This window comes from Bufo gargarizans, chromosome 5 (assembly GCF_014858855.1).
Source record: "Bufo gargarizans isolate SCDJY-AF-19 chromosome 5, ASM1485885v1, whole genome shotgun sequence".
Taxonomy (NCBI): domain Eukaryota; kingdom Metazoa; phylum Chordata; class Amphibia; order Anura; family Bufonidae; genus Bufo; species Bufo gargarizans.
This window is the reverse complement of record NC_058084.1, coordinates 12,343,962-12,367,987: the sequence shown is the minus strand read 5'-3', so window position 1 is coordinate 12,367,987 and position 24,026 is coordinate 12,343,962.

The window sequence follows — 24,026 nt, the reverse complement described above, 5'->3', positions numbered from 1 at the left end:
AAGATCAAAAGCGGACGAGTTTGAAAAATTCATTGAAAAGTATCCTGTCAGTGTGGAGAAGGACCCACCCCCTCAAAAAATATGCCTTGCTGAGTCTGCTGTCCATGGGCAACATTTATATGGCAGGTGGAGGAAATTGCAGAACAGGATGCGAGTGCACTATACAATCGGTAAGATTAACATAACCCTAATGCAACAGTTTACCTCAGGAGGTGGCCATAGCAGGAACAGTGGATAGCCTCCTTCACATCAAAGCCTTAATACATTCTTTGATTTATTCTTGACAGAATTGCTTCAAGATCATCGGCCAAGTGAAGAGGAGGTGACTGGGAAATGTATTGGACTGCAGCTATGGAAGAACAACCTACCAAGGACCAAAGACATTTTAGAGCAATGGAAGAAGAAGTGATTTCAGTGCAAAGAATGACCTTTGTTTTTTTTGTTTTTATTTGCGGTGGTTTTGCAGGATGGGGTTTGATAAATAAATATAATTTCATTATTTTTTGGGACTATGATAATGGGGATTGTTTGGGGATTGAGATGATGGGGTTTGTTCAATAAATGCACTTTCATAATTTTTTGGTGTCTTGGATAATGAGATTTGATCAATAAAATATATTCCCTATTTTATTGAACACTTTGTGTCTGGAAGTTTATTATGGTACATTTAGGGTATTATTTTCACAGACCTCACAAGGAGACCGACCATTGGTTACACACATAACCTCATAATACACACCTTAACCACTGCAGGTCATAATACACACCCTAGCTGCTGCAGAACTTCAGAATACACATCTTAGCTGCCGCAGAACCTCACAATAATCAGCTCAACTGCTGCAGAACCTCATAATACACAGCCCAGCTTCTACAAGCCTAAATACACACCTTAACCACTGCAGGTCATAATTCATACCCCAACTACTGCAGAATCTTATAATAATACACACCTCAGCTGCTGTGGAACCTCCTAATACACACCTTAGCTGCTGCAGAACCTCATAATACCTCCTCTGCTGCAGAACCTCCATATATCAACTTCAACAAAATAGTGATAGAGGTTTTCCATATATCTGCGTCCACAAAATTACTGTTTGAGGGTGATATACCTGCTTCAACTAACAACTGATTGAGACCTTCAGCTTCCACAAAATAGTAATTGAGGGGTTTGATATACCTGCTTCCACAAAATACTGATTGAGGGGTGAGATATACCTGCTTCTACAGAATACTGATTAAGGGGTTCTATATCCTGCCGTGCTGAACCCCCCTGTAGATTTCGGGTAGCCTCATAGCGTTCCACCAGGTCGACCATCTCGAGACTATTATCTGGAGAGTAAGAAATTATATATAGTATATAGTGGGCACTCAATAACTGGCGCTACACATCAGGTCCCTCTGATATTAATCACAGTACATTTTATTCAACAATAGTTACAATATATTAAAATAAAACAGTAGTCTATCTATAGGTTCCAGATAAGTGACTTAGAATCCTGTAAAATTGTCCAATAAAATTCGCATGTGTGAATATATGCGCTATTATTTGCGCTTCAAAGAGTCTCAATCATATAGATCGTTACTGGGGAATATAGTCCTTGGTCTCACTCAATAGCAGTACTGAGTAGTTACTCACTGTTTGATGTCCTGGTTAGCTTGTCTCAGCCTGTGGCAGCGTCCCACCACAGGTCAGCGCACTCACCCGACTTCCTTGCTGTGTTATGATGTTAAATTACCACAATATCGCTGTGATAGTTAGCCACCTCCTCGTAACTCACAGTTATATGTCCCCACGTGTTGCTGGCGTCCTGCGTATTTTCAGCAGTCCACGTGATCAGGACTTCAGGATGTCTTTGTTCCTTTGTTAGTTGAGGATTCCTGTAGAGGATCGGGGGTGGTATCAAACAGCCGTCTAGCTGGTTTTTCCTATAGCTGATCAGCTTATATTTCCAATGTAGAGAGGTGTCTTTTCAATATAAGGATCCCATCCGCTATACGCGTTTCGAGGTCTCAGACCTCTTCCTCAGTAGCTGGTTATGAGATCCTCCATTCCTTCCTTATATATCCATACAGGTTACACCTCTATTAATTGATCCGAGTTCAATATAAAATCTGGTTTGGATTAGAGTGATTTTCCAGTCTTTCATTGTATTCCTTAGCTGCTATTATTGCTCCTTAGTCAGCTTATACTACATATATTTCCAACAAACTTTATTAACTGTGACATATAACTTCATGATAATAAAATTACAATAAACATTTCATGCGAGACCTGGCCGATCCATTGCTGGAGAAGGATTGGCAAAGCCCTCCAGAACATATCAGCCAACAGACGGTCCAGCATAGCAGTGGGGCTCAGCACGTCAGGCTGTAGCCACTTTTGCAAAAGGTTACATAAGTTATAATAATCTCATGTTTTTTTTTATTCAACAGACTTTTGGGTCCTTCAGGAGGTGGTCACACTATATTTTTTATATATATACGATTCAATGGTCACTAGGACCTAAGTGTGGCTTTATATCACCTCACTGACTGATTATTTTCATAAAACATACATTTTAATGATTAATTTTAAAATATTTGTTTCCACTCTAAATTTAAAATTCCTCAGAACTTGGAGAGATGGGAATTATATATAGTGCTGACACATGGACTTATTCCCTACTGGGGTGCCTGATGTCTCCTCCGGACTGCCTCCCTTCTTTTCATGTGTCTTACTCCTTTCTGTCAGACTATTTATTTCACTATGTGTACTATCTCCCCTGTTGGGGTTCCCTTCCCTCCAATTCTGAACAAAAATCTATGTTACTCCTGCATCCCTACATGTTTCGCCGTACAGACGGCTTCTTCAGGGGATAGCGTGCAGGCAACAACATGTGGGAGGCTATTCCAAGGCTTTATGCCTTCTCTTCGTGTGGGCGAGTGTCATTCAGCCAATCGCCAGGAGATTTAACTTGATTGACACCCCTTGCGGCCAATAGTTGTTTATTTCCGGTAGCCTACGTTGACGTCTTCAGTCCACCTTTGATGACTCATCGTCGCCTACCCCTGACGTCTCTGCTCTGCGTCCCGGGTCCTCCTATAATGACGTATACGTCCTCTTGCGGCTCTCGTTATATCCCTGCTTCGCGCATGCGCTAGAACTTGGAATTTTTCCAGCGTCTCGATCGGTTTCTATCTCCAACTCCCTTACCTGCGCCTGCGCCCGGACTTAGTGCAGTTTTCTGCACTGCCTACAATGATCCAACTTCAGTTGGGTACCTTGTATTTTTATTATCCTTATCTATTTCTATTATTTATAATTTTTATATATATATTCATTTGTTTTATTTTATCATTTTATATAGGAGAAGATGGGTTAGGGGGGGGGAAGAGGGGGGAAAGAGGAGGGGGAAGGGGGAGAGGGGAGAGGGGGAAGGAGAAAATAGAGAGGAACTAGTTTTGATGTTGCCTGCATTTTTCCCACTTCAGAAGGGGTATCTCATCTACTCTTATATTTTTTGCAGGCTTTATACCTTTCTGTTATATTATTCATTATTTATCAATTTATTATTTTCAAATTAATTTCTTTCCTATGTTAATTATTGTTTTTCTTAGGAAGAGGGAGGAGGGAAGAGAACTATATTTATTGTTAGATTTTTTGATACAAATATAGCATTTTTGTATCACTCCTTGTTGTTATTTAAATGGAGAAAAATATATTCTTTATATGTCCTAAAAATATTTTCATATTATATTTACTTTAATATTTCATCCCTATTGGTTTATCAAACATCTTCATACCTATTTTTATTTTTACATTTTTGTTGTTTTTAATTTTTTCTTGTTTTTTATCTTTTTATGCTTATTTTTTTTATTTTTATTATTATTGTTTTTTGTGTTTTTTTAAACAATTTTTTATTATTTTGTATCTTTGTATTTTTATTTTTATTATTTATTATTTGATATTTTATTATTTTATCTCTTTTTTTCTCTCTTTTTTCTTTTTTTCTCTTTTCTTCTTTTCTTTTTTTCTCTTTTCTTCTTCCCCCCTTCCCCTTCCCTAGTTTCATTCTTGTTATTTTCTATCATTCATGCTGTAATATCTGCTTATAATTCTTTTATTGTTATTTCTCCTATAGGTTCCTTCTCCCTATTTCCCCGGATATCCTCCTCTCTAGAATCCCCACCTAGGTCAAGGATTATAGGTAATTACCTCATTTGTTATTGTTGTTTTTGCCGCCGGATTGGATGGATGATATTTCTCTATCCACTTTATTATTGATTCTGTTTCCAATATCTAAATATGATTTTTGCCATTTACAGTTCTTTATATTATATTTATTGTTTTAGCTTTTGGGGGCCTCCCACAATGATCTCCATTAGAATTCCTCATTTGACAGTTTTTTTCCTCTTTTTTCTTTTCTTGTTCTTCTTCTTCCACTTTTGTTTGTTGAGTATCATCTTGCCGTTATCTCCAAGATTATAGAAAAGGGGAAAAGGTTTTTTATCTATACTCCCTTGTCTAGGGTTTGCCTTTATTTTCTGTATCCCCCATATCTTTAGGCCTATGGTTTGGCCCTTATGGAATCTCTGCAGATGTCTGGATAAAGGTGTTTCTTCCGTTGTATTTAGGACACTAAAATGTTTTGAAATCCTTCTTCTGAATTCTTGGATGGTTTTTCCTACATATAACTTGTTACACTCGCATTGTATTCCATATACAATACCCCTGCTTCTGCAATTTATATATTCCCTAATCTGGTAAACTTTACCATCCACAGGATTGACAAATTGCTTCTTGGGTACCATGTACTTGCAGAAGCTGCATGCCGCACACGGGTATGAGCCTTTTGTTCTCAGTCAAGTTTCTTTTTTACTGATAGTTTTTTGAAAATGGCTTTTCACCAGCATTTCCTTCAGATTTGTTCCACGTCTGTATGTGATACTTGGATTTTTTGGAAGTATCTGTACCAAGTCCCTGTCTGATTTTAAGACATGCCAGTGTTTTTTCAAGATATTGTACACCTGTCTATTCTGAACATCAAATGTTCCTATGCATCTGATCATCTTATCAGTATTTCTCCTTTTTTCCTTCAGAAGGTCATCTCTATCTGTATTTTTTGCTCTATTGTATGCCTGGTGCAACACTTTCTTCGGGTAGCCTCTTGTTCTAAATCTAGAATATAGTATTTCACTTTCTCTAGTGAAGGCCTCAATGTCAGTACAGTTCCGTCTTGTCCTAAGATATTGTCCTATGGGGATTCCCTTCTTTAGTGGTTCTGGATGGAAGCTCTGCCAATGTAGGAAGCTGTTAGTTGATGTAGATTTCCTATATATCTCTGTTTGTATCTTGCCTCTCTCATCCATCATAATTTTTAAATCTAGAAAGCCAATGCTGTGCTCCTGGATCTCCATGGTAAATTTTAGGCCTAGACTGTTGGTATTTAGTTCCTCCGTGAATTGAATGAATTCAGTTTTTGTCCCCTCCCAGAAAATTAAAATATCATCTATAAACCTCCCCCAAAATAATATTGAATCCGTGTATTTGGTATTGGCTTCTGTGAAAACGTGCTGGTCTTCCCACCACCCTAAAAATAAATTCGCAAAACTTGGTGCACAGACCGTGCCCATTGCGGTCCCATGTGTCTGTAAATAATAAGTGCCGTCAAAAATAAAATAATTGTGAGTGAGAAGAAATTGTAACATTTCTATTACAAGCTCATTGTGATTGTGAAAGTGAGTCCCCTTAGTGTATAGATATTTTCGGACTGCATCTATTCCTAACTCGTGACTTATGCTTGTGTATAGTGCCTCGACATCGAGGCTCGCTATTAAAGTGTTGGGGCTTACTTCGATATCTTTCAATTTTCTGACCAAATCTAATGTATCTTTAATGTAGGATGGGAGGCTTGCAACAAATGGTCTGATCATTATGTCCACATATGTACTGATGCCTTCACACAGATTGTCGTTTCCGGAGACTATCGGTCTGCCAGGTAAAGGATCTCTTTTCTTGTGTACCTTAGGTAAGGCATAAAAGGTTGCTATTGTAGGGTATGGATTGAACAACATTTTAAATTCTTCTTTCGAAATAAGGTTCTCTTTTTTGGCATTTTTCAGAAGGGTCTCCAATTCTTTTTTGAATTTCTCTGTGGGATTTAGTTCTAATTTTTTATATGTTTTCTCATCCCTTAATAATCTATTTACCATATCGATGTAATATTCTTGTTTCATTAAAACAATGTTGCCCCCTTTATCAGAGGGTTTCACCACCACATTTTCTCTTTCTACCAGATCGGTTAAAGCTGCCTTCTCTTCTGAGCTAAGGTTATTCCCTACCTCACTTTTTTTCGTTTTTTTTGTCTTGAGATCTTTCGTTACAAGGTTGACAAATGTCTCAACACTTGCATACCCTGAGAAGGGGAGTGTATATCTCGATTTCGGATGTAGATCTGTGAATGGTGCTTGACCTGTTAAGCTTTCTCCACTACTTTCTCTAAATAGTTCTTCCAAAACTACAAGGGCTTCCCTTTCTTTTTTACCTGGGTCTTGTTTTTCTTTTTCTTTAAATTCTTTGTGTAGTGCCAGTTTTCTGGCAAATAAATGTATGTCTTTGACCCAGGTAAAGCAATCAAAGCCTGGTGTAGGTGTGAAAGAGAGACCCTTATTCAGTAAGGATATGTGGTGGGGTTCTAGATCAATCTCTGCTAAGTTGATAATTTGCATACTCGTGATTCCTTCTATATTCTCTGTTGCTGGCTGTACCCCCACTTGTCTCGATCTCTCAATTGCACACCTGGTACTAAAAAAGAAGGTGTTGTACTGGTTCCCCCCTGTGTCACATTTTGCGGGGTCGCCCCTTGTATTCCTTGTATCAATGACGGCACAGAGATAGTAGATGTAGAAGGAAAAATAGATTGTACATTTATTCCTTGTACCGTAGATGTTGGATTGACCTGTGGATGACCCTGCCATGGTCGACTCTGATTCGGCCCTCTATTCCCTGCAGGATATTGTGAATAGTTTCTCTGTTGGTACGAGCCTTTATAATGTTTGTTCCTTTTTTTAACTCCTGTTCTCGGGAGGTAGGTATGAAGATGTTTGATAAACCAATAGGGATGAAATATTAAAGTAAATATAATATGAAAATATTTTTAGGACATATAAAGAATTTATTTTTCTCCATTTAAATAACAACAATGAGTGATACAAAAATGCTATATTTGTATAAAAAAAATCAAAAAATAAATATAGTTCTCTTCCCTCCTCCCTCTTCCTAAGAAAAACAATAATTAACATAGGAAAGAAATTAATTTGAAAATAATAAATTGATAAATAATGAATAATATAGAAGAAAGGTATAAAGCCTGCAAAAAATATAAAAGAGTAGATGAGATACCCCTTCTGAAGTGGGAAAAATGCAGGCAACATCAAAACTAGTTCCTCTCTATTTTCTCCTTCCCCCACTCCCCCTTCCCCCTCCTCTTTCCCCCCTCTTCCCCCCCCCCCCACCCATCTTCTCCTATATAAAATGATAAAATAAAACAAATGAATATATATATATAAAAAATATAAATAATAGAAATAGATAAGGATAATAAAAATAAAAGGTACCCAACTGAAGTTGGATCATTGTAGGCAGTGCAGAAAACTGCACTAAGTCCGGGCGCAGGCGCAGGTAAGGGAGTCGGAGATAGAAACCGATCGAGACGCTGGAAAAATTCCAAGTTCTAGCGCATGCGCGAAGCAGGGATATAACGAGAGCCGCAAGAGGACGTATACGTCATTATAGGAGGACCCAGGACGCAGAGCAGAGACGTCAGGGGTAGGCGACGATGAGTCATCAAAGGTGGACTGATGACGTCAACGTAGGATACCGGAAATAAACAACTATTGGCCGCAAGGGGTGTCAATCAAGTTGAATCTCCTGGCGATTGGCTGGATGACACTCGCCCACACGAAGAGAAGGCATAAAGCCTTGGAATAGCCTCCCACATGTTGTTGCCTGCACGCCATCCCCTGAAGAAGCCGTCTGTACGGCGAAACATGTAGGGATGCAGGAGTATAATAATCTCATGGGCTCAGCTGGCTAAAACCCCCACTGATGCACCCACTTGGCCCGGACCAACACATTTACCCTCAGTCTTGCCAAAATCTCACCCTTGATTTTCTGGTAGCTAGGTTAGGGTTAGGGGATAAAAAGAGGTATCAAGATGGCCAAAGCACGCAAAAGAGAAAAATTGTTATGCCCTAATGAGAAAAAAAAACACAATCATTGAGAAACAGGACATTAGATTTATTACAAATTTTATCAATCAATGAGATCTTAAATAAGCACTGGAGAATCCTAAAAACAGATCCCAAATTGAGTAAATGTATCCCTGAGAAACCACTGATGACAGCCAGACGTTCTAGAAATTTGAAGGACCTTCTAGTCCGTAGCCTCTATGTATAAGCAATAGAGTTGAGCGGACACCTGGATGTTCGGGTTCGAGAAGTTCGGCCGAACTTCCCGAAAATGTTCGGGTTCGGGATCCGAACTCGATCCGAACTTCGTCCCGAACCCGAACCCCATTGAAGTCAATGGGGACCCGAACTTTTTGGCACTAAAAAGGCTGTAAAACAGCCCAGGAAAGGGCTAGAGGGCTGCAAAAGACAGCAACATGTAGGTAAATCCCCTGCAAACAAATGTGGATAGGGAAATGAATTAAAATAAGAAATTAAATAAATAAAAATTAACCAAAATCAATTGGAGAGAGGTCCCATAGCAGAGAATCTGGCTTCACGTCACCCACCACTGGAACAGTCCATTCTCAGATATTTAGGCCCCGGGACCCAGGCAGAGGAGAGAGGTCCCGTAACAGAGAATCTGGCTTCATGTCAGCAGAGAATCAGTCTTCATGTCATAGCAGAGAATCAGGCTTCACGTCAGCCACCAATGCAACAGTCCATTGTCAGATATTTAGGCCCAGCACCCAGGTAGAGGAGAGTGGTCCCGTAACAGAGAATCTGGCTTCATGTCAGCAGAGAATCAGTCTTCATATCATAGCAGAGAATCAGGCTTCACGTCAGCTACCAATGCAACAGTCCATTGTCAGATATTTAGGCCCAGCACCCAGGCAGAGGAAAGAGGTCCCGTAACAGACAATCTGGCTTCATGTCAGCAGAGAATCAGTCTTCATATCATAGCAGAGAATCAGGCTTCACGTCACCCACCACTGCAACAGTCCATTTTCATAAATTTAGGCCCAGCACCCAGGCAGAGGAGAGAGGTCCCGTAACAGACAATCTGGCTTCATGTCAGCAGAGAATCAGTCTTCATATCATGGCAGAGAATCAGGCTTCACGTCAGCCACCAATGCAACAGTCCATTGTCAGATATTTAGGCCCAGCACCCAGGCAGAGGAGAGAGGTCCCGTAACAGACAATCTGGCTTCATGTCAGCAGAGAATCAGTCTTCATATCATAGCAGAGAATCAGGCTTCACGTCAGCCACCAATGCAACAGTCCATTTTCATAAATTTAGGCCCAGCACCCAGGCAGAGGAGAGATGTCCCGTAACAGACAATCTGGCTTCATGTCAGCAGAGAATCAGTCTTCATGTCATAGCAGAGAATCAGGCTTCACGTCACCCACCACTGTAACAGTCCATTTTCATAAATTTAGGCCCAGCACTAGAGTTGAGCGGACATCTGGATGTTCGGGTTCGAGAAGTTCGGCCGAACTTCCCGAAAATGTTCGGGTTCGGGATCCGAACCCGATCCGAACTTCGTCCCGAACCCGAACCTCATTGAAGTCAATGGGGACCCGAACTTTTCGGCACTAAAAAGGCTGTAAAACAGCCCAGGAAAGGGCTAGAGGGCGGCAAAAGGCAGCAACATGTAGGTAAATCGCTGCAAACAAATTTGGATAGGGAAATGAATTAAAATAAAAATTAAATAAATAAAAATTAACCAAAATCAATTGGACAGAGGTCCCATAGCAGAGAATCTGGCTTCACATCACCCACCACTGGAACAGTCCATTCTCAGATATTTAGGCCCCGGCACCCAGGCAGAGGAGAGAGGTCCCGTAACAGAGGATCTGGCTTCATGTCAGCAGAGAATCAGTCTGCATGTCATAGCAGAAAATCAGGCTTTACGTCAGCCACCACTGCAACAGTCCATTGTCAGATATTTAGGCCCAGCACCCAGGCCGAGGAGAGAGGTGCCATAACAGAGAATCTGGCTTCATGTCAGCAGAGAATTAGTCTGCATGTCATAGCAGAGAATCAGGCTTCACGTCAGCCACCAATGCAACAGTCCATTGTCAGATATTTAGGCCCAGCACCCAGGCAGAGGAGAGAGGTCCCGTAACAGAGGATCTGGCTTCATGTCAGCAGAGAATCAGTCTGCATGTCATAGCAGAAAATCAGGCTTCACGTCAGCCACCACTGCGACAGTCCATTGTCAGATATTTAGGCCCAGCACCCAGGCAGAGGAGAGAGGTCCCGTAACAGAGAATCTGGCTTCATGTCAGCAGAGAATTAGTCTGCATGTCTTAGCAGAGAATCAGGCTTCACGTCAGCCACCAATGCAACAGTCCATTGTCAGATATTTAGGCCCAGCACCCAGGCAGAGGAGAGAGGTCCCGTAACAGAGGATCTGGCTTCATGTCAGCAGAGAATCAGTCTGCATGTCATAGCAGAAAATCAGGCTTCACGTCAGCCACCACTGCAACAGTCCATTGTCAGATATTTAGGCCCAGCACCCAGGCAGAGGAGAGAGGTCCCGTAATAGAGGATCTGGCTTCATGTCAGCAGAGAATTAGTCTGCATGTTATAGCAGAGAATCAGGCTTCACGTCAGCCACCAATGCAACAGTCCATTGTCAGATATTTAGGCCCAGCACCCAGGCAGAGGAGAGAGGTCCCGTAACAGAGGATCTGGCTTCATGTCAGCAGAGAATCAGTCTGCATGTCATAGCAGAAAATCAGGCTTCACGTCAGCCACCACTGCAACAGTCCATTTTCATAAATTTAGGCCCAGCACCCAGGCAGAGGAGAGAGGTCCCGTAACAGAGAATCTTGCTTCATGTCAGCAGAGAATTAGTCTGAATGTCATAGCAGAGAATCAGGCTTCACGTCACCCACCACTGTAAGAGTCCATTTTCATAAATTTAGGCCCAGCACCCAGGCAGAGGAGAGAGGTCCCGTAACAGACAATCTGGCTTCATGTCAGCAAAGAATCAGTCTTCATGTCATAGCAGAGAATCAGTCTTCATGTCATAGCAGAGAATCAGGCTTAACGTCACCCACCACTGTAAGAGTCCATTTTCATAAATTTAGGCCCAACACCCAGGCAGAGGAGAGAGGTCCCGTAACAGACAATCTGGCTTCATGTCAGCAGAGAATCAGTCTTCATGTCATAGCAGAGAATCAGTCTTCATGTCATAGCAGAGAATCAGGCTTCACGTCACCCACCACTGTAAGAGTCCATTTTCATAAATTTAGGCCCAGCACCCAGGCAGAGGAGAGAGGTCCCGTAACAGACAATCTGGCTTCATGTCAGCAGAGAATCAGTCTTCATATCATAGCAGAGGATCAGGCTTCACGTCACCCACCACTGTAAGAGTCCATTTTCATAATTTTAGGCCCAGCACCCAGGCAGAGGAGAGAGGTCCCGTAACAGACAATCTGGCTTCATGTCAGCAAAGAATCAGTCTTCATGTCATAGCAGAGAATCAGTCTTCATGTCATAGCAGAGAATCAGGCTTAACGTCACCCACCACTGTAAGAGTCCATTTTCATAAATTTAGGCCCAGCACCCAGGCAGAGGAGAGAGGTCCCGTAACAGACAATCTGGCTTCATGTCAGCAGAGAATCAGTCTTCATGTCATAGCAGAGAATCAGTCTTCATGTCATAGCAGAGAATCAGGCTTCACGTCACCCACCACTGTAAGAGTCCATTTTCATAAATTTAGGCCCAGCACCCAGGCAGAGGAGAGAGGTCCCGTAACAGACAATCTGGCTTCATGTCAGCAGAGAATCAGTCTTCATATCATAGCAGAGGATCAGGCTTCACGTCACCCACCACTGTAAGAGTCCATTTTCATAATTTTAGGCCCAGCACCCAGGCAGAGGAGAGAGGTCCCGTAACAGACAATCTGGCTTCATGTCAGCAGAGAATCAGTCTTCATATCATAGCAGAGAATCAGGCTTCACGTCACCCTCCACTGTAAGAGTGCATTTTCATAAATTTAGGCCCAGCACCCAGGCAGAGGAGAGAAGTCCCGTAACAGACAATCTGGCTTCATGTCAGCAGAGAATTAGTCTGCATGTCATAGCAGAGAATGAGGCTTCACGTCAGCCACCACTGCAACAGTCCATTGGCATATATTTAGGCCCAGCACACAGGCAGAGGAGAGAGGTCCCGTAACAGAGGATCTGGCTTCATGTCAGCAGAGAATCAGTCTGCATGTCATAGCAGAAAATCAGGCTTCACGTCAGCCACCACTGCAACACTCCATTGTCAGATATTTAGGCCCAGCACCCAGGCAGAGGAGAGAGGTCCCGTAACAGAGGATCTGGCTTCATGTCAGCAGAGAATTAGTCTGCATGTCATAGCAGAGAATCAGGCTTCACGTCACCCAACATTGTAACAGTCCATAGGCATATATTTAGGCCCCGGCACCCAGACAGAGGAGAGGTTCATTCAACTTTGGGTAGCCTCGCAATATAATGGTAAAATGAAAATAAAAATAGGATTGAATGAGGAAGTGCCCTGGAGTCCAATAATATATGGTTAAGGGGAGGTAGTTAATGTCTAATCTGGACAAGGGACGGACAGTGCCTGTGGGATCCATGCCTGGTTCATTTTTATGAACGTCAGCTTGTCTACATTGGCTGTAGACAGGCGGCTGCGTTTGTCTGTAATGACGCCCCCTGCCGTGCTGAATACACGTTCAGACAAAACGCTGGCCGCCGGGCAGGCCAGCACCTCCAAGGCATAAAAGGCTAGCTCTGGCCAAGTGGACAATTTAGAGACCCAGAAGTTAAATGGGGCCGAACCATCAGTCAGTACGTGGAGGGGTGTGCGTTGCGTATCAGGTGGTGGTACAGTTAGCTGTGGCGTGTTGACAAAAGTTTTCCACATCTCTGCCATGCTAACCCTGCCCTCAGAGGAGCTGGCCGTGACACAGCTGCCTTGGCGACCTATTGCTCCTCCTCTGCCTTGGCCTTGGGCTTCCACTTGTTCCCCTGTGACATTTGGGATTGCTCTCAGTAGCGCATCTACCAACGTGCGCTTGTACTCGCGCATCTTCCTATCACGCTCCAGTGCAGGAAATAAGGTGGGCACATTGTCTTTGTAGCGTGGATCCAGCAGGGTGGCAACCCAGTAGTCCGCACAGGTTAAAATGTGGGCAACTCTGCTGTCGTTGCGCAGGCACTGCAGCATGTAGTCGCTCATGTGTGCCAGGCTGTCCATGGGTAAGGACAAGCTGTCCTCTGTGGGAGGCGTATCGTCATCGTCCTGCCTTTCCCCCCAGCCACGCACCAGTGATGGACCCGAGCTGCGTTGGGTGCCACCCCGCTGTGACCATGCTAAATCCTCATCCTCCTCCACCTCCTCCTCATCCTCGTCCTCCTCGTCCTCCAGTAGTGGGCCCTGGCTGGCCACATTTGTACCTGGCCTCTGCTGTTGCCAAAAACCTCCCTCTGAGTCACTTCGAAGAGACTGGCCTGAAAGTGCTAAAAATGACCCCTCTTCCTCCTCCTCCTCCTCCTCCTGGGCCACCTCCTCTTCCATCATCGCCCTAAGTGTTTTCTCAAGGAGACATAGAAGTGGTATTGTAACGCTGATAACGGCGTCATCGCCACTGGCCATGTTGGTGGAGTACTCGAAACAGCGCAACAGGGCACACAGGTCTCGCATGGAGGCCCAGTCATTGGTGGTGAAGTGGTGCTGTTCTGTAGTGCGACTGACCCGTGCGTGCTGCAGCTGAAACTCCACTATGGCCTGCTGCTGCTCGCACAGTCTGTCCAGCATGTGCAAGGTGGAGTTCCACCTGGTGGGCACGTCGCATATGAGGCGGTGAGCGGGAAGGCCGAAGTTACGCTGTAGCGCAGACAGGCGAGCAGCAGCAGGATGTGAACGCCGGAAGCGCGAACAGACGGCCCGCACTTTATGCAGCAGCTCTGACATGTCGGGGTAGTTGTGAATGAACTTCTGCACCACCAAATTCAGCACATGCGCCAAGCAAGGGATGTGCGTCAAATTGGCTAGTCCCAGAGCTGCAACGAGATTTCGACCATTATCACACACCACCAGGCCAGGCTTGAGGCTCACCGGCAGCAACCACTCGTCGGTCTGTTGTTCTATACCCCGCCACAACTCCTGTGCGGTGTGGGGCCTGTCCCCCAAACATATGAGTTTCAGAATGGCCTGCTGACGTTTACCCCAGGCTGTGCTGAAGTTGGTGGTGAAGGTGTGTGGCTGACTGGATGAGCAGGTGGAAGAAGAGGAGGAGGAAGCCGAGAAGGAGGAGGTAGCAACAGGAGGCAAAGAATGTTGCCCTGCGATCCTTGGCGGCGGAAGGACGTGCGCCAAACAGCTCTCCGCCTGGGGCCCAGCTGCCACTACATTTACCCAGTGTGCAGTTAGGGAGATATAGCGTCCCTGGCCGTGCTTACTGGTCCACGTATCTGTGGTTAGGTGGACCTTGCCACAGATGGCGTTGCGCAGTGCACACTTGATTTTATCGGATACTTGGTTGTGCAGGGAAGGCACGGCTCTCTTGGAGAAGTAGTGGCGGCTGGGAACAACATACTGTGGGACAGCAAGCGACATGAGCTGTTTGAAGCTGTCTGTGTCCACCAGCCTAAATGACAGCATTTCATAGGCCAGTAGTTTAGAAATGTTGGCATTCAGGGCCAGGGATCGAGGGTGGCTAGGTGGGAATTTACGCTTTCTCTCAAATGTTTGTGAGATGGAGAGCTGAACGCTGCCGTGTGACATGGTTGAGACGCTTGGTGACGGAGGTGGTGGTGGTGGTGTTGGTGGTACATCCCCTGTTTGCTGGGCGGCAGGTGCCAACGTTCCTCCAGAGGCGGAGGAAGAGGCCGAGGCGGCAGCAGCAGAATAGGCCGAGGCGGCAGCAGCAGAAGAGGTAGCAGGGGGAGCCTGAGTGACTTCCTTGGTTTTAAGGTGTTTACTCCACTGCAGTTCATGCTTTGCATGCAGGTGCCTGGTCATGCAGGTTGGGCTCAGGTTCAGAACGTTAATGCCTCGCTTCAGGCTCTGATGGCACAGCGTGCAAACCACTCGGGTCTTGTCGTCAGCACATTGTTTGAAGAAGTGCCATGCCAGGGAACTCCTTGAAGCTGCCTTTGGGGTGCTCGGTCCCAGATGGCGGCGGTCAGTAGCAGGCGGAGTCTCTTGGTGGCGGGTGTTCTGCTTTTGCCCACTGCTCCCTCTTTTGCTACGCTGTTGGCTCGGTCTCACCACTGCCTCTTCCTCCGAACTGTGAAAGTCAGTGGCACGACCTTCATTCCATGTGGGGTCTAGGACCTCATCGTCCCCTGCATCGTCTTCCACCCAGTCTTGATCCCTGACCTCCTGTTCAGTCTGCACACTGCAGAAAGACGCAGCAGTTGGCACCTGTGTTTCGTCATCTTTAGAGAAATGCTGAGGTGGTATTCCCATGTCCTCATCATCAGGAAACATAAGTGGTTGTGCGTCAGTGCAGTCTATGTCTTCCACCGCTGGGGAAGGGCTAGGTGGATGCCCTTGGGAAACCCTGCCAGCAGAGTCTTCAAACAGCATAAGAGACTGCTGCATAACTTGAGGCTCAGACAGTTTCCCTGACATGCATGGGGGTGATGTGACAGACGGATGGGGTTGGTTTTCAGGCGCCATCTGTGCGCTTTCTGCAGAAGACTGGGTGGGAGATAATGTGAACGTGCTGGATCCACTGTCGGCCACCCAATTGACTAATGCCTGTACCTGCTCAGGCCTTACCATCCTTAGAACGGCATTGGGCCCCACCATATATCGCTGTAAATTCTGGCGGCTACTGGGACCTGAGGTAGTTGGTACACTAGGACGTGTGGATGTGGCAGAACGGCCACGTCCTCTCCCAGCACCAGAGGGTCCACTAACACCACCACGACCATGTCCAAGTCCGCGTCCCTTACTAGATGTTTTCCTCATTGTTATGGTTCACCACAACAACAAAAATATTATTTGGCCCAATGTATTGTATTCAAATTCAGCTGAATATAAATTTGAGGCCTAGTATTTAGGGTACTGGGTGACAGGTATGGGTTTACTGACAGAATTAGACTTGTAAATGCACAGTAGCGTGTGTGTGAAGTTATTCTGAATGACTCTATGTGCACCTTGAATATTATATACCCTTTTAGGGATAGATTTCAAATATCTCTGATACAGCAGAAACTACTAAATTAGGAAATTGCTAAATTGGGAATTGTATTTCAACCCAGAACAAAAAATGTGCTTTGACGGACACTAAATAACTTGCCCAGCCACAACAGTACAGCAGTAACGACAGATTTAGCGGGATATAAATTTGAGGCCTAGTATTTAGGCGCTGGGTGACAGGTATAGATTTACTGACGGAATTAGACTTGGAAATGCACAGTAGCGTGTGTGTGAAGTTATTCAGAATGACCCTATCAGCACCTTGATTCTGATGTACCCTTTTAGGGATGTATTTAAAGTAGGCCTGATACAGCAGAAACCACTAAATTAGGAAATTGCTAAATTGGGAATTGTATTTCAACCCAGAACAAAAAATTTGCTTTGACGGACACTTAATAACTTGCCCAGCCACAACAGTACAGCAGTAACGACAGATTTAGCGGGATATAAATTTGAGGCCTAGTATTTAGGCGCTGGGTGACAGGTATAGATTTACTGACGGAATTAGACTTGGAAATGCACAGTAGCGTGTGTGTGTAGTTATTCTGAATGACCCTATGTGCACCTTGAATATTATATACCCTTTTAGGGATAGATTTCAAATAGCTCTGATATAGCAGAAACCACTAATTTAGGAAATTGCTAAATTGGGAATTGTATTTCAACCCAGAACAAAAAATGTGCTTTGACGGACACTAAATAACTTGCCCAGCCAGAACAGTACAGGTTAAATGCACTTGGTGTGACAGCTTCACCCTGATGTAGGCTTTAGCCAAAAAACAACCACACCATTGAGGGTTAAATGCACTTGGTGACGGGCGCAGCTTGCCCCTGATGTAGTATATGGCCAAAAAATAAACAGACTATTGCTGGTTAAATGCACTTGGTGTGACAGATTCACCCTGATGTAGGCTTTAGCCAAAAAACAACCACACCATTGAGGGTTAAATGCACTTGGTCGCAGCTTGTGCTGGCGCACCACAAGACACAAAATGGCCGCCGATCACCCCAGAAAAAAGTGACTGACAAACGGTCTGGGCAGCCTAAAAACAGTGAGCAATTGAGTATCAGCAGCTCAATGATCCACAGCTGCAGATCGATCAATAATCAAGTCCTTTGGAGGAGTTAATCTGCCTAATCTCGCCCTACTGTCGCAGCCGCAACCTCTCCCTACGCTAATCAGAGCAGAGTGACGGGCGGCGCTATGTGACTCCAGCTTAAATAGAGGCTGGGTCACATGGTGCTCTGGCCAATCACAGCCATGCCAATAGTAGGCATGGCTGTGATGGCCTCTTGGGACAAGTAGTATGACGCTTGTTGATTGGCTGCTTTGCAACCTTTCAAAAAGCATCAAGAAAGCGTCAAAAAGCGCCAAGAAAGCGACGAACACCGAACCCGAACCCGGACTTTTACGAAAATGTCCGTGTTCGGGTCCGTGTCACGGACCCCCCAAAATTCTGTACGAACCCGAGCTATACAGTTCGAGTTCGCTCATCCATAATCAGCAACAAAAACGGGGAGCCAAACAGCCGTCAAAGGGTCCTTTTCATGTGGCTCTTGTAAAGCATGTAGTAACATGGATAGATCCACGCAATTTACAGACTCTGATAAAGTAAGAACGTACGATATCAGAGAGTATATTTTCTATACTTCGACTGGGATCATATACTATGCGGTATGCCCTTGTGATAAGATTTATATTGGCTTAACAACTAGAGAATTTCGAAAAAAGGATACAGGAGCACGTTAGGGATATTGAAAAGGCGAAAGACATAGAAGATCTTAATGATCTGAAGACCATACCCAAACATTTTAAGCTCCACCATCAAAGTAATCCTAATGGATTACAATTCAGGGGCATTGACTGTGTACACTTTGGGATTAGAGGGGGCAATTACAGTAAAATCTTGGCCCAGATAGAAAGTAAATGAATATTTAGGCTCAAGACCCTGACCCCTAAGGGATTGAATGAATGTCTTGGCTTTGGCTCCTTTCTTTAACCACCTCCGGACCGCCTAACGCAGATGTGCGGTCCGGAGGTGGCAGCGCTGCGCAGAGTCACGCATATACGCGTCATCTCGCGAGACGCGAGATGACGCGAGTATGCGCCCGCGCGTGCGCAGTTCGCGCCGGCATTTCGTTCAGGACCATTTCGTCAGCAACCTGCCAGCCAATGATCGTGGCTGGCAGGTTGCTGATTTTTAAAAAATCCAATCAAAGGGCCAGATAGCAGATCATATTTGTAAATATGATCTGTTATATGGCTGCCTGCTCCTCTGCTGGTTCTTTTCGTCGGTTGGATCCAGCAGAGGAGCAGGCTACACAGTGAGTACACCAAACATCACACTTAGCCCCAGATCACCCCCCTGAACCCCAATTAACCCTTTGATCACCCCTTTGATCACCCCTGTCAATCACAAGTGAAAAGAAAAAAGTGATCAGTGCAAACTGTCACTTTTTTTTTTCACTGTTATTGACCGTTAGGTTTTAGGTATAGTTTAGGTCCCTTGGTTAGGTAGTTAGCGATCAGTTAGCGCCCAGCCCACCGCACCGCAGTCTGTTATTCGCTGATTAGCGTATCGCTAATCAGCATTTGTACTTTTATAGTATCTGGAAGTGATCAAAACTGATCACGGTCAGATCTATAATAGTACTAGTGTCACTTTAGTTCGCCCTCCACCCAAAACGCAGTGTTTGCCCGATCAGGCCTGATCGCTCGCCCACACGTGCGTTCGCCCACACCCGCCCCACCGCAGTGACAAAAAAAAAATTTTTTTTTGATCGCTGCACATTCTATTTACACGCACTGCGGCGATAAAAAAATCAGTTTTGATATTTTTTATCAACCGCAGCGGCCTCCGGTACTTCGCTAGGCCTCCCCTTTGTAAGACAGGCTTGCTTTTTTTTTCTTGGGTAGTCTCAGGGAATACCCCTAAATTTAGTTGCCCACATGTCTAACAGGGGGTATTCCTCTGAAGAGGCCTACAGGCTTCTGACCCAGTCGGATGAGGAGTGGGAACCCTCATCTGATGAATCCAGCGGGTCAGAATACGAACCTGTAGAAAGCAGTGGCTCTCTGACCCAAAGTTCGGACGAGGAGGCTGAGGTCCCTGATAGAACCAGGCGTACCCGGCCCCGTGTACGCTAGACCGCAGGTTGCGCAGGATCCGCTTCAAGAGCAGCAGAGTGGGGCTGGTGCTGTCGGATTACGTGGTGAGGCATACACCAGCAGCCCAGCCCTTCCTGGACCTAGTACCAGCACTGCCGTACAACCTGGTGAAGTAGCGAGCACCAGAAGGGCAGTTGAAGCTGGTACGGTGGCACGTGCAGTAGTGACCCCGTCGCAGCCACCGCAAAGACGTGCCCGTAGAGCCCCTAGAATCCCAGAGGTGCTGGCAAACCCTGATTGGCAGTCCCCAACTTCAGCCGCACCTGTAGTTTTCCCTTTCACCGCCCAGTCTGGAGTTCGGGTTGAGACAGCTCAGATCGGTTCGGCCCTGGGATTTTTTGAGCTGTTCTTGACTGCGGAGCTTTTAGACTTAGTTGTGGCAGAAACAAATCGGTATGCCACACAATTTATAACCGCTAACCCGGGAAGCTATTATGCCCAGCCTTTCCGGTGGAAACCAGTCCAAGTTTCCGAAATTAAAACTTTCTGGGCCTCCTCCTCAACATGGGCCTGACAAAAAAGCATGAATTGCGGTCATATTGGTCCACGAACCCGATTCATCACATGCCCATGTTCTCTGCTGCTATGTCCAGGGACACGATTTGAGGTCATCCTGCGTTTCCTGCACTTTAGTGACAACACCGCCTCCCGTCCCAGGGGCCACCCTGCTTTTGACCGGCTCCACAAAATTCGGCCCCTCATAGACCATTTCAACCTGAAATTTGCAGATATTTATACCCCAGAGCAAAATATCTGCGTAGACGAGTCCCTAATACATTTTACCGGGCGCCTTGGCTTCAAACAATACATCCCAAGCAAGCGCGCCCGGTATGGGGTCAAATTGTATAAGCTCTGTGAAAGGGCCACAGGCTATACCCACAAATTTCGGATCTATGAGGGAAGAGATCAGACCCTGGAGCCGGTCGGTTGCCCTGACTACCTGGGGAGCAGTGGGAAGACAGTTTGGGACTTGGTGTCACCCTTATTCGGCAAGGGGTACCATCTTTATGTGGACAATTTTTACACAAGTGTGGCCCTCTTTAGGCATTTGTTTCTAGAACGGATTGGCGCCTGTGGTACCGCGCGAACTAGTCGCGCGGGCTTCCCCCAACGGCTCGTTAGCACCCGTCTTGCAAGGGGGCAGAGGGCCGCACTGTGTAACGAAGAACTGCTCGCGGTGAAATGGAGAGACAAGCGTGACGTTTACATGCTCTCCTCCATTCACGCAGACACGACAATACAAATTGAGCGAGCAACCCGTGTCATTGAAAAGCCCCTCTCAGTCCACGACTATAACCTCCACATGGGAGGGGTCGACTTCAATGACCAGATGTTGTCTCCGTATTTAGTTTCCCGCAGAACCAGACGCTGGTATAAGAAGGTGTCTGTATATTTAATTCAATTGGCTCTGTACAATAGTTTTGTTCTCTACAGTAAGGCTGGGAGAACTGGATCCTTCCTCAAATTTCAGGAAGAGATCATCGAGAACCTCCTGTACCCAGGAGGTTCCGTGGCCCCAATCCACCAGTGTAGTTAGCCGTCTACACGAGCGACATTTCCCCAATGTCGTTCCTGGTACCTCAACCCAACCGTCACCCCGAAAAAGATGTCGTGTCTGTAGCAGGAGTGGAATAAGGCGTGACACCCGCTATTTCTGTCCTGACTGTCCTGACCACCCTGCCCTATGCTTTGGAGAGTGTTTCCGGAAGTACCACTCACAGGTACACTATTAGCATAGGGATCATCTCACCAGGATAGGCACACAGGGCTATTAGGGCCCATTCACTCACTGCTGCTGCAAACGTCTCCTTTCACATGGGACAAAGTGCATAACGCACTTCGCCACATCTTTGGGCGATTTGCGCTTTGCACATTGACCCATGGGGAAGGAGAGGTTTGTTCTATAAAGGTAAAAAAAAAAAAAAAAAAAAAAAAAAAAAACACCAGTAAGCAAACACGTTAATGTTCAGTTCAAAAGTTCAAGTTACATGTTCTGTTGCAAAGTTAATAAAATTATTGCGTTGCGGCCTGTTTTTTTCTTTTTTTTTTTTTTGTCTTTTTACCTTCCAGGTGGACCAACCGATCGACCAGCTGCAGCACCGATGTGCATTCTGACAGAAGCATTGCGCTGCTGTCAGATTACACGCAAGTCGGTGTATGCAGCGCTGCAAGACGGGATTTTCTCCTCTGCAGTGACAGATACGTTTGCCGAGGCATACGAGCTGAGGAGGAGGCGGCGTTCCTATGCTTTGGCAAGCACTTTGTATATATATATATAAAAAAAAAAAAAAAAAAAAATCCCGGCAATGATTTATTCATCCACATCGATTGATGCGAATGGAGAAATCTGGTTTGCCAGGGCATACGAGCTAAGTGGGTATGGATGTAGGGCGGAGCTCCTATGTCCTGGCAGACGCCTTTCCCCTCCATTTTTTTTTTTTTGGCAGAGATTTTTTCATCCACATTGATCAATGCGAATGAAGAAATCTGTGCCGTTCATTTTTTTCTTTCAGCCCAGAGGCTGAACGGAAAAAAAAAAATCTCATTACCTGTATGCTCAATATAAGGAGAATAGCAGAAACTCCTAATGCTGGCCATACATGTAATGATTGCGGAGACCCTCAAATGCCAGGGCAGTACAAACACCCCACAACTGACCCCATTTTGGAAAGAAGACACCCCAAGGTATTTGCTGAGGGGCATATTGAGTCCATGAAAGATTGAAATTTTTGTCCTAAGTTAGCGGAAAGTGAGACTTTGTGAGAAAAAACAAAAAAAAAATCAATTTCCGCTAACTTTGCGAAAAAAAATAAAATTTCTATGAACTTGCCAGGCCCCTCATTGGATACCTTGGGGTGTCTTCTTTCCAAAGTGGGGTCACATGTGGGGTATTTATACTGCCCTGGCTTTTTAGGGGCCCTAAAGCGTGAGAAGAAGTCTGGGATCCAAATGTCTAAAAATGCCCTCCTAAAAGGAATTTGGGCCCCTTTGCGCATCTAGGCTGCAAAAAAGTGTGACACATCTGGTATCGCCGTACTCAGGAGAAGTTGGGGCAATGTGTTTTGGGGTGTCATTTTACATATACCCATGCTGGGTGAGATAAATATCTTGGTCAAATGCCAACTTTGTATAAAAAAAATGGGAAAAGTTGTCTTTTGCCAAGATATTTCTCTCACCCAGCATGGGTATATGTAAAATAGCACCCCAAAACACATTCCCCAACTTCTCCTGAGTACGGCGATACCAGATGTGTGACACTTTTTGCAGCCAAGGTGGCAAAGGGGCACATATTCCAAAGTGCACCTTTCGGATTTTGCAGGCCATTTTTTTACACATTTTGATTGCAAAGTACTTCTCACACATATGGGCCCCTAAATTGCCAGGGCAGTATAACTACCCCACAAATGACCCCATTTTGGAAAGAAGACACCCAAGGTATTCCGTGAGGGGCATGGCGAGTTCCTAGAATTTTTTATTTTTGTCGCAAGTTAGTGGAATATGAGACTTTGTAAGGAAAAAAGAGAAAAAAAAGAAAATCATCATTTTCCGCTAACTTGTGACAAAAAAAAAAAAATATTCTAGGAACTCGCAGTGCCCCTCACGGAATACCTTGGGGTGTCTTCTTTCCAAAATGGGGTCACTTGTGGCGTAGTTATACTGCCCTGGCAATTTAGGGGCCCAAATGTGTGAGAAGTACCTTGCAATCAAAATGTGTAAAAAATGGCCTGCAAAATCCGAAAGGTGCACTTTGGAATATGTGCCCCTTTGCCCACCTTGGCAGCAAAAAAGTGTGACACATCTGGTATCGCCGTACTCAGGAGAAGTTGGGGAATGTGTTTTGGGGTGTCATTTTACATATACCCATGCTGGGTGAGAAAAATATCTTGGTCAAATGCCAACTTTGTATAAAAAAGGGAAAAGTTGTCTTTTGCCAAGATATTTTCTCACCCAGCATGGGTATATGTAAAATGACACCCCAAAACACATTCCCCAACTTCTCCTGAGTACGGCGATACCAGATGTGTGACACTTTTTTGCTGCCAAGGTGGGCAAAGGGGCACATATTCCAAAGTGCACCTTTCGGATTTCACCGGTCATTTTTTACACATTTTGATTGCAAAGTACTTCTCACACATGGGCCCCTAAATTGCCAGGGCAGTATACCGCCACAAGTGACCCCATTTTGGAAAGAAGACACCCCAAGGTATTCCGTGAGGGGCATGGCGAGTTCCTAGAATTTTTTATTTTTTGTCGCAAGTTAGTGGAATATGAGACTTTGTAAGGAAAAAAGAGAAAAAAAAAATAAATCATCATTTTCCGCTAACTTGTGACAAAAAATAAAAATTCTAGGAACTCGCCATGCCCCTCACGGAATACCTTGGGGTGTCTTCTTTCCAAAATGGGGTCACTTGTGGCGTAGTTATACTGCCCTGGCAATTTAGGGGCCAAATGGGT